This window comes from Bos indicus, chromosome 4, assembly GCF_029378745.1.
Source record: "Bos indicus isolate NIAB-ARS_2022 breed Sahiwal x Tharparkar chromosome 4, NIAB-ARS_B.indTharparkar_mat_pri_1.0, whole genome shotgun sequence".
NCBI lineage: Eukaryota > Metazoa > Chordata > Mammalia > Artiodactyla > Bovidae > Bos > Bos indicus.
Window position 1 is genome coordinate 112,912,687 of NC_091763.1, and position 8,791 is coordinate 112,921,477.

At 43.4% G+C, this 8,791-nt stretch overlaps 1 protein-coding gene and 1 non-coding gene across 2 annotated transcripts in view; one reads left to right on the forward strand and one right to left on the reverse strand.

The window, feature by feature from the left end:
• ZNF746 (zinc finger protein 746) overlaps positions 1–8,724 on the reverse strand; it is a 79,871-nt gene extending 71,147 nt beyond the window's left edge. Inside the window, exons 1-2 of the mRNA XM_070788340.1 lie at positions 8,564–8,724; positions 7,612–8,287 (exon numbers count right to left, since the gene is read on the reverse strand). The gene's annotated coding sequence lies outside the window, so the exon portion shown is untranslated. The remainder of the gene's footprint in view (positions 1–7,611; positions 8,288–8,563) is intronic.
• TRNAC-GCA (transfer RNA cysteine (anticodon GCA)) lies at positions 3,299–3,370 on the forward strand. Its single transcript has one exon. It is a non-coding gene; the product is annotated as a tRNA-Cys (tRNA).
• Positions 8,725–8,791: the final 67 nt, after the last annotated feature.

Here is an 8,791-nt window from a genome sequence, read left to right on the forward strand (position 1 = left end):
CCATCCAACTATCTCATCCTCTGTCATCCCCTTCTCCTCTTCTCCTCAATCTTTCTCGGCATCAAGGTCTTTTCCAGTGAGTCAGCTCTTTGGATTAGGTGGCCAAAGTATTGGAGTTTCAGCTTCAGCATCAGTCGTTTCAATGAATATTCAGGGTTAATTTCCTTTAGGGTTCACTGGTTTGATCTCCTTGCAGTTCAAGGGACTCTCAAGAGTCTTCTCCAGCAATCACAATTCAACACCATTAATTCTTTGGTGCTCAGCCTTCTGTACGGTCCGACTCTCACATCCAGACATGACTACTGAAGAAACCATAGCTTCAACTATACAGACCTTTGTCGGCAAAGTCATATTCTGCTTTTTAATATGCCATCTAGGTTTGTCACAGCTTTCCTTCCGAAGACCAAGTGTCTTTTAATGTTGTGGCTACAGTCACTATCTGCAGTGATTTTGGAGCCCAAGGAGATAAAGTCTGTCACTGTTTCTACTTTTCCCCCATCTATTTATCTTGAAGTGATGGGACTGGATGCCAAAATCTTAGTTTTTTTGAATGTTGAATTTTAAGCCAGTTTTTTCACTCTAACTGTTGCTTCTTGACCTGCCTACAGGTTTCTCAGGAGACAGGTGAGGTGGTCTGGTATTCACATCTTTTTAAGAATTTCCACAGTTCGTTGTGATCCGAACAGTCAAAGGCTTTAGAGTAGTCAAAGAAGCAGAAGTAGATGTTCTTCGGGAATTCTCTTGCTTTTTCTATGATCCAATGCATGTTGGCAATTTGATCTCTAGTTCCTCTGCCTTTTCAAAATCCAGCTTCAACATCTGGAAGTTCTCAGTTCATCTACTGCTGAAGCCTAGCTTGAAGAATTTTGAACATTACTTTGCTTTCATGTGGAGAAGGCAATGGCACCCCACTCCAGTACTCTTGCCTGGAAAATCCCATGGACAGAGGAGCCTGGTAGGCTGCAGTCCATGGGGTCCCTAAGAGTCGGACATGACTGAGCGACTTCACTTTCACTTTTTCCTTTCATGCACTGGAGAAGGAAATGGCAACCCACTCCAGTGTTCTTGCCTGGAGAATCCCAGGGATGGGGGAGCCTGGTGGGCTGCCGTCTATGGGGTCGCACAGAGTTGGACACAAATGAAGTGACTTAGCAGTAGCAGTTGCTTTCATGTGAAATGAGCACAATTGTACGGTCATTTGAGCATTATTCAGCACTGCCTTTCTTTGGGATTGGAATGAAAACTGATCTTTTCTAGTCTTGCGGCCACTGCTGAGTTTTCCAGATTTGCTGACATACTGAGTACAGCACTTTATTATTATTTATCATAATTAGGAAAATGTTATTTTTTTAAATTGTGTAAGTGAAGATATAGGCACAAATAAGTAAAATTAAATAGCTGTGTGGCCAGACCCAACTGTGCATACATTTCAAAAAAATTTTTAATGTGATACTTTGGTGAGAAGAGCAATTGAATAATAAAGTTGTCTTTACTGATACTTTATAGTATTATAAAATAAATTTTTTAGGTATAAAGAAAAAAAACTTCCAACCTAGAATTCTGACAAGATTGGGTGCGTTCAGGGTGCTACAGCTGTAGACTCAATCTAGAATTCTGAACCCAGGTAAACTGACATTCAAGCAAGAGGACAAAAGAAAGACATTTCAGATGTGCCAAACCTAAGAGCATTAACTGGATCAGAACCTCAATGAATTAAGGAGAAAGAAGGGAGATGAACCCAGAGAGAAACAAGGAAGTGCAAAGCTGAAGGATGACTCCGCTGGGATATCTGGAGCCGCCTTCTCTCCTGAGCGACTTGCCTTTGTGGGGCCAAAGATACTCTCCTGTCCTCTGTTTCCTCATCTGCAATATAGGAGTCACAATGCAACCCCCTGGGCTGAATTTTTCTGAGGCAGACTGAGGATCTTCAGCTTGAATCGGGCTGCTCTGGACAGAAGAGCTGGATCTCCTTGACTCTCTTGAATGAGTTTTCCCCGTATTGGCAGAAGCTTCTTTAGATTTAGTTTCCAGAACGGTAAACTGGGAAGAGAGCTAATCCATGACAAAGAAGACCCTCCCAGGGGCTCCCAGCAGGCAATGGGAGGAAAGAGTGGGGGGGGGTCTCAGGATATGGATCTTTGATGGAGTGGAGGAGGCACCAGTGCTCAGTAAACACTCAGATGAGGCAAGGGTGAACAGGTGCCCTGGGTGTGGCTGCGAGTGTGAAAGGGCCTGGTCACAGATGTGTGGATCTAGAGCAGTGGTTCTTAAAGCATGGCCCCAGACCCCCAGGATCAGCGTTACCTGAGAATTTGTTAATTAAAAACTTTCAGGGGGAAGCCCAAACATCCCTGTTTTAACAAGTCCTCCAAGTGATTTTCACGCACCCTACAGTTAAGAACCAGGGGTCTAGAACAGAGTTCAGAGGATGAGCAATCTGATTGTGGTCCTTAGTTTTCATCCTGCCTCTGCCCACCAGCTCAGCCTGACCCTGGGGCAGGAGCTAGAATTCCTAACCCATCCCTTCCTGGGGGTTCAGTACCTAAGTCTTCCTGCAGGTGGCGCACAAGGGAGCCGATATAGATCTGTGACAGGTGTTTCTCAAAGTGGGATCCCCCAGACCCTCAATAAGAAGCTTGTTCCTAACCCCACATCACATCTGCATGTTTGACAAGCTCCCAAGATGCTTCCTGAACACAGGAAATCTGAGGACTGGCCCGAAGGGTGCAGCATGCCCAAGGTCAAATTCTGGTGTCCCCATTAGCTTTTCCTTGTGCTCTGCTAGGCCCACACTCTAGTTCCCCTGATGGTCCCAACTCATCATTAATCTATTAAAACACTCCTCTTCTGTAGCCTTTACATTTTTTGACTGATAGAGGATAGGGAAAAGAGGAAGATAAGAGACTCACTGGCTTAGTTATAAGGTCCTGAACCCAAAGTCAGGAGAAGTGGATTCAGGTCCTGAGTTTATCTGTGAGGAGCTGTGTGTGCTTGGGCAGACCAGTAATCCTGAATCTCTGCGTTCAGATGCCCACTGTGAAGGGCATAGACCGGTGACCCTGAAGGCCCCTCCTGCCATAAACACCAGTGTCAGTGCTTTTCCAGAAAGAGCAGGGAGGTGGTTACAGGGAGGGGGAACCCGGTGCTTGTTTTGCATCAAGGGAGTAAAATTATAGTGAGGCTGGTTTGGCAGCTTTGAGCAGGCCCAGCCTGGTGAACATCTTGTGGCAAAAATTTATAGGGATGTTGGGCATGGCTACACAGGTAAAAGGTAGTACTAAGGCCTCCACTTACATCAGGGGGTATAGCTCAGGGGTAGAGCATTTGACTGCAGATCAAGAGGTCCCTGGTTCAAATCCAGGTGCCCCCTTGCTGTCCTTCACTTTTGCTAGCTGGAGCTGGTATTGAAGATTCGGCTTCTTTCCCCTATCCAGGGCCTCAGGATACCAAGTCTTCTCAAATCTGGGGTAACTTAAAACCCTATCTCTGAACACCACAACTCTAGAGTGATACGTTCCTCCAACTATGACTTTTTATTTCACTTACCACTGGTCTTGTTCTACATAGGCATGTTTCTACATGTTTTCATTGCCCTAAGTCAGTGCTGTGTTGGTAAGTGTTTAACAACCAGCTCTTGAGGGGAGGGGAAGCATTGATTTGCAGTGTTTTCCAACTTCACAGTATAAATAATCTCACCAAATCCAATGTCAAGCCACAAACATAAGATCGCTGATCATGGTATTGGGAAGACATGCTGAAGTGCCTCTCTGGTGCAAGTAGGCTCAAGCACACCACTGCTCCTAACCCATCTTCCTGTAGTGGCATGGGCTCTTTGACCCCCACACTATCCCCACAAAGCTTACAGAAATAAGAGCAATGGCTCTCACAGAATCATCCATTTACTCAAGACATATTTGTGTTCTACTTGATGCCAGACACAGGAGAGACAGAGCACAGCAGGAACGGTCTGTGGTGAGCAAGGGAATCAAGTGAAGAACTGGTCAGTTGAATGTAAGGATAACTAGATAAATGAAGAAAGGTGCTAATTTAAAAGAAAAGGAAAAAATAAAAGAAAAGGATTTCTGTAACCAGCAATATGCTAGACTTGATCTTCTAAAACTCCTCCTACCTCAGAATGTCCAGAAATGTAAAGTGAAAGAGAGCAAATATCCATTCATAGGTCTTGCTGAGCTCTCACAGCAGTAAAGATCTCTTAGGAATGGGGGTGGAGGGTGAACTAAAACCCTCCAAGAAGGACTGTGATGGTTGTGGTGATATAACCTACTTACCTGAGTCTTAATAGCCATTTCAGTCCAGGAAATTAGGTTTTTATCCCCTCTAGCCACACCATTAGTGAAAGGGTGGACTAGGAAAACACCAGCACAAAGAAGACAAGGGGCCTTTCTCTCTTCAGCAGGAAGGAGGCATCTCCCCTGAGAATTCATAGCCACAGATTTACTCCCACATATGTTATGGCTTTGAATTTACAGTAGCTGCATGCTTCAGACACTTCCCAAGCTGAAAGTTAACCTTAAACGTGCACTCAGGCTAACAGTGATTCTGGAGTACCCAGAAGGAGCAAACACAAACTCTTACAGGCATGCCTTCAAGAGGCCCCACAGAACTCTGCTGATGAAACCTGGATTAAGATGAGTTCACAGTTCAAAATAGTAAAATATATGAGGAATCCATCTACCATGAATGAACACCATTAGACAAATAAAGAATGTCAGATAGCAGAATTATCAAACAGATATTATAAATTAAGTATGGTTAATGTTATTGGAGATATAAGGAATTGAATATATGAGAATAGATGATTTCTAATGAGATGAAGGGCATTCATTTAAAATAAAAAATACAATAATTGAAATTAATAGTTTAGAGCAGTTTAGACAGAGAGAGAGAGAAAAGAGAAATCTGGGAATGAAATGGGATAGAAATCTTAGAAAAAATGACCAAGAACAAAGCACAGAAGTCTAAAAGAATGCAAAACATAAAGGAGTGGCTAAGAAAGGTGGAGAATAAAATTGAAAGTTCCAACAAATATCACATATGAATTCTACAAACAGAAAAAATAATGGAGGAGAGGCACTATTAAAAGATACAATGTTTGACATTTTCCAGACTTGTACAAAAATACAATGCCTCAGATTTAGGAACCATGAGTTCCAAGAAAGATAAATAAAAATAAATCCATACCTAGGTACATTGCAGAGAAACTTCATAATACCCAGACAAAGGATGATTTTAAAAGCAGTCAGACAGAGAAGACAATTCTTGTGAGAAGGACTAATAATTAGACTGACAGCAGACTTTTCAACAGAAGCAATGAACGTTGGAAGACAATGAAACAAAATATTAAGTGTGTAAAAGTAACTGGAGCTTCCCAAGAGGCTCAGTGGCAAAGCATCTGCCTGCCAATGCAGGAGACGCAGGAGACTTGGGTTCAATCCCTGGGTTAGGAAGATCCTCTAGAGGAGAAAATGCAACCCACTCCAGTATTCTTGCATGGAAAATCCCATGGACACAGGAGCCTGGTGGATTACAGGCCATGGGGTGGTAAAGACTAAGCACAACAACAAGAGTAGCTAACTGGGGATTCTCTACTTAGCTCAGATATTAAAGAGTGAGAGAATAATAAGGTATTTAACTGAAGTCCTTTACTTCTCACATATCTATCTTTGCTATAAGAGCTTTGAAAAGTTGTACTTCAGAAAGAAAAACATAGAACCCAGAAGAAAAGAAAAAGAAGAGAAAAAATAGTGAATGAAGATACTAGCAACCATGGTAGTAAATCTAAACAGCATAGATTATACAAATTAATATACTAAAGTCCTTCTATTGTTTAGAAGGAGAGTGAACTGTAAAATATAATTAGACTATATTCAAACAAATATGTGTATAAGAATTTTAAAGAGTAACTTCTAAAAGCATAGAAAAGGAAGGCATAAATTTCAAATCAGTAGAATAAAAAAGGTGAGTAAAGAAAAATTAATCAATCCAATAGAAGGAAAGAATGTAGAAAAGGCACCGAAAAAATCATTATCAATAGAAAGCAAGAAATAAGATGATAGAAATGAAGTAAAACATATTACTAAACACAATAAAGGTAAATAGACTACTTGGCAATTAAGATAGAGATTGTCATATTGGATTATACAACAACAACAAAATGTAGCTACATGCTCTTATAAAACACACAACTGAAATATAAATATCCAGAAAGTTTGAAAGTAGGACGGCAAAAGATATATTAAACAAATACTATCAAAAATAAAGTTAATGTAGCAATACTAAGTCAGGCAAAATGGAGTATAGATTAAAAGTATTATTAAGGATAAAGAGAATTAATTCATAATAATAAAATAAACACTTTCCCAGGAAAATACAATTCTAAACTTGTAAACACAGTCTCGAAATATGTAAAGCAAGAATTGTCAGAAATACAGGAAGAAATTGACAAATGCACAAGATTGACAGGAGGTTTTAACACATCTTTCTCAGTAACGAATAGATCAAAAGTTAAAAAAAAAAAAAGATATAGAAGACATAAATAACACAACCCAAGCTTGATGTAATAGAACTAACTTGATCTCTACACACACACATACACACACACACACACATATGTACTCTTTTGAAGCAAACATAGAATACTTTGAAACATTTATTGCATAACTTGAACATAAAGTGTGTATCAGAAAATCCTTAAAAATATGAGCATCACATACTACATTTTTTTAATGCAAGGCAAAACTCAGTTACAAAAATATAACATCGTTAAAGACATACATTCAGAAACTAAAAAGTACTTTAATAGATAAAAAAGGAAATAACAAAAATCAGAAAATATTTAAATACTCAAATTGATTGTGGCTGTTTTCACAAGGAGAAGTAGACAGCATCTCTACAGGAAGCTAGCTAAATTATTTGGGAAAACTGTAGCTGGCTAGTTCACCAAAAGCCAATTCACAGAATGACCAGAGAGCCAAAAGCAAAGTACATGAAAGTTAAACCACTGAACATTGAGTTGCTGAAAAACCAATCTGAATTATTGAAAATCTTCAAAAATTGTGTTCCATTTGCATTCCTCCCTTTGTTTGTGTGCAGAATTGCCAAATAAACACTGATCTACATTTAGGACAGTTCTCCACAATCATTTTACAAGGCAGTTACAGAAGCCAAGGTGGATGCCGGCCTGGGGTGGGAGGTACAACTACAATTTAAAGGTAGGAAAGAGGTTTCTCAGGCACTGGGAGAACTGGCCATTTGCAAATTGATTTTTGGCAACAGGGTCATTCAGCACATAGGATGTTGGTGAATTGCTTCAAGCAATTGTTGACCCAGAGTCTACAGTTGGGGCCCCAGCCTGGTCAGGTAAGGGGGAGGTTGAATCAAAGAGGTACCAAGCCTGTACATGCTTAAGGAAACATATCTTTCTTGGGTAGAGATATTACTTTTTTTTTTTTAAGTGAAGGGATTTTAAAGTTTACAGATTCTGAAACTAAGGGTGGCATGTGGGATGAGCTGAGAGAAGGCATACCTACCAGGAGAAAGCTGACCTCAGCAAGAAGGGCCCTAGGCACCAAGCACAGGTAAGGTACTTACCAAGGGGCACTGTGGCCTTGAGGAATCCTGAGAGCAGATGTGGAACTTGCACCTGCCTTTTTCCACCGCCTGACACCTTGTGATATCTTCAGATCTTCAGGACCGTGGGCTTCACAGACATGGGTCCGGTGTCAGTGATTCCCTGGGTGTGGAGAAGGGGGCTTTGTCCAAGGAAGGGGCTGGACAGTCACTGGGGGTGTTCTACCCACGCAGTCTTTCCTTGGAGGCCAGGCCAAGGTGGTCAACATTGTACCCCAAAGTTCTGGGAGGTGACCCGCAGCAAGGCCAGCGGAGACCCACGGACGTTAGACCCACAGGGACCAACACTGGGATTTCTGGGCAAGAAATTCCCTTTCTCTGAGTCCAGAGGAAGAGAACTGTCGGGGGCGCAGGCGTGGGGAAAGGCTCTCCGGGCGGCAGGCGTCGCCTCCTATTGGACCCCGGCTTCCTCGGCCTCTGCAAACCGCAGGTTTAGCCCACGAGCCCGCCTTCTCTAAGCTGTTCTAACAAGGGTCCACCAGACCTGGGATGAGGCCCAGCCGGGGATCGTCTCCGCCGCACCGAGTCCACAACTCTCCTCCAGCCTCTCTGCGTCCTTTCTGACCCATAGAATGGTGGGCTCGCGCTTCATTCATTCAACACATTTATCTGAGGGCCTACTCCGTGCCAGGAACGTCTACAAATCAACAAAACAGGGCAGCAAATAGTCACACAGGTACGGTGGCTCCCTGGTCAAGGCGAGGGTGAGCGCGGGAGCCGGGGGACAGACCTGAGCGCGCGCTGGGGTCTGGCGGCCACTCCGGCCCATCCACCACCCAAGTCACGGGGTCCAGCCTGCAGCCCCCTCCGCCCCTCTCGGGGTCCGCTTCCCCCACCCCTTCCCTAGTCACGGTCGGCTTGCGGGATGCGTCCTTTGGCAGAGACGGATCCCGTTTAATCCGAGCATCCCCACCTGGCGGATAGGAATCGTTCAGTAAAAGTTGGATGCAAGAAAGGATGGATGGATGGATGGATGTGTGGATGCACGGGTTTAGTCCGGCAAGCACACAGCGAGCTGGCCACAAGGCCGATCCCGGCGCCAAGCCCCTCCCCTGGCAAGCTTCACCGGGTCTAGGCATAACCAGTGGGGAGGGGGCGCCGCCAGGCTCGCCCCGCCCTCCCCTCGCCCCCCGCCTTCCTG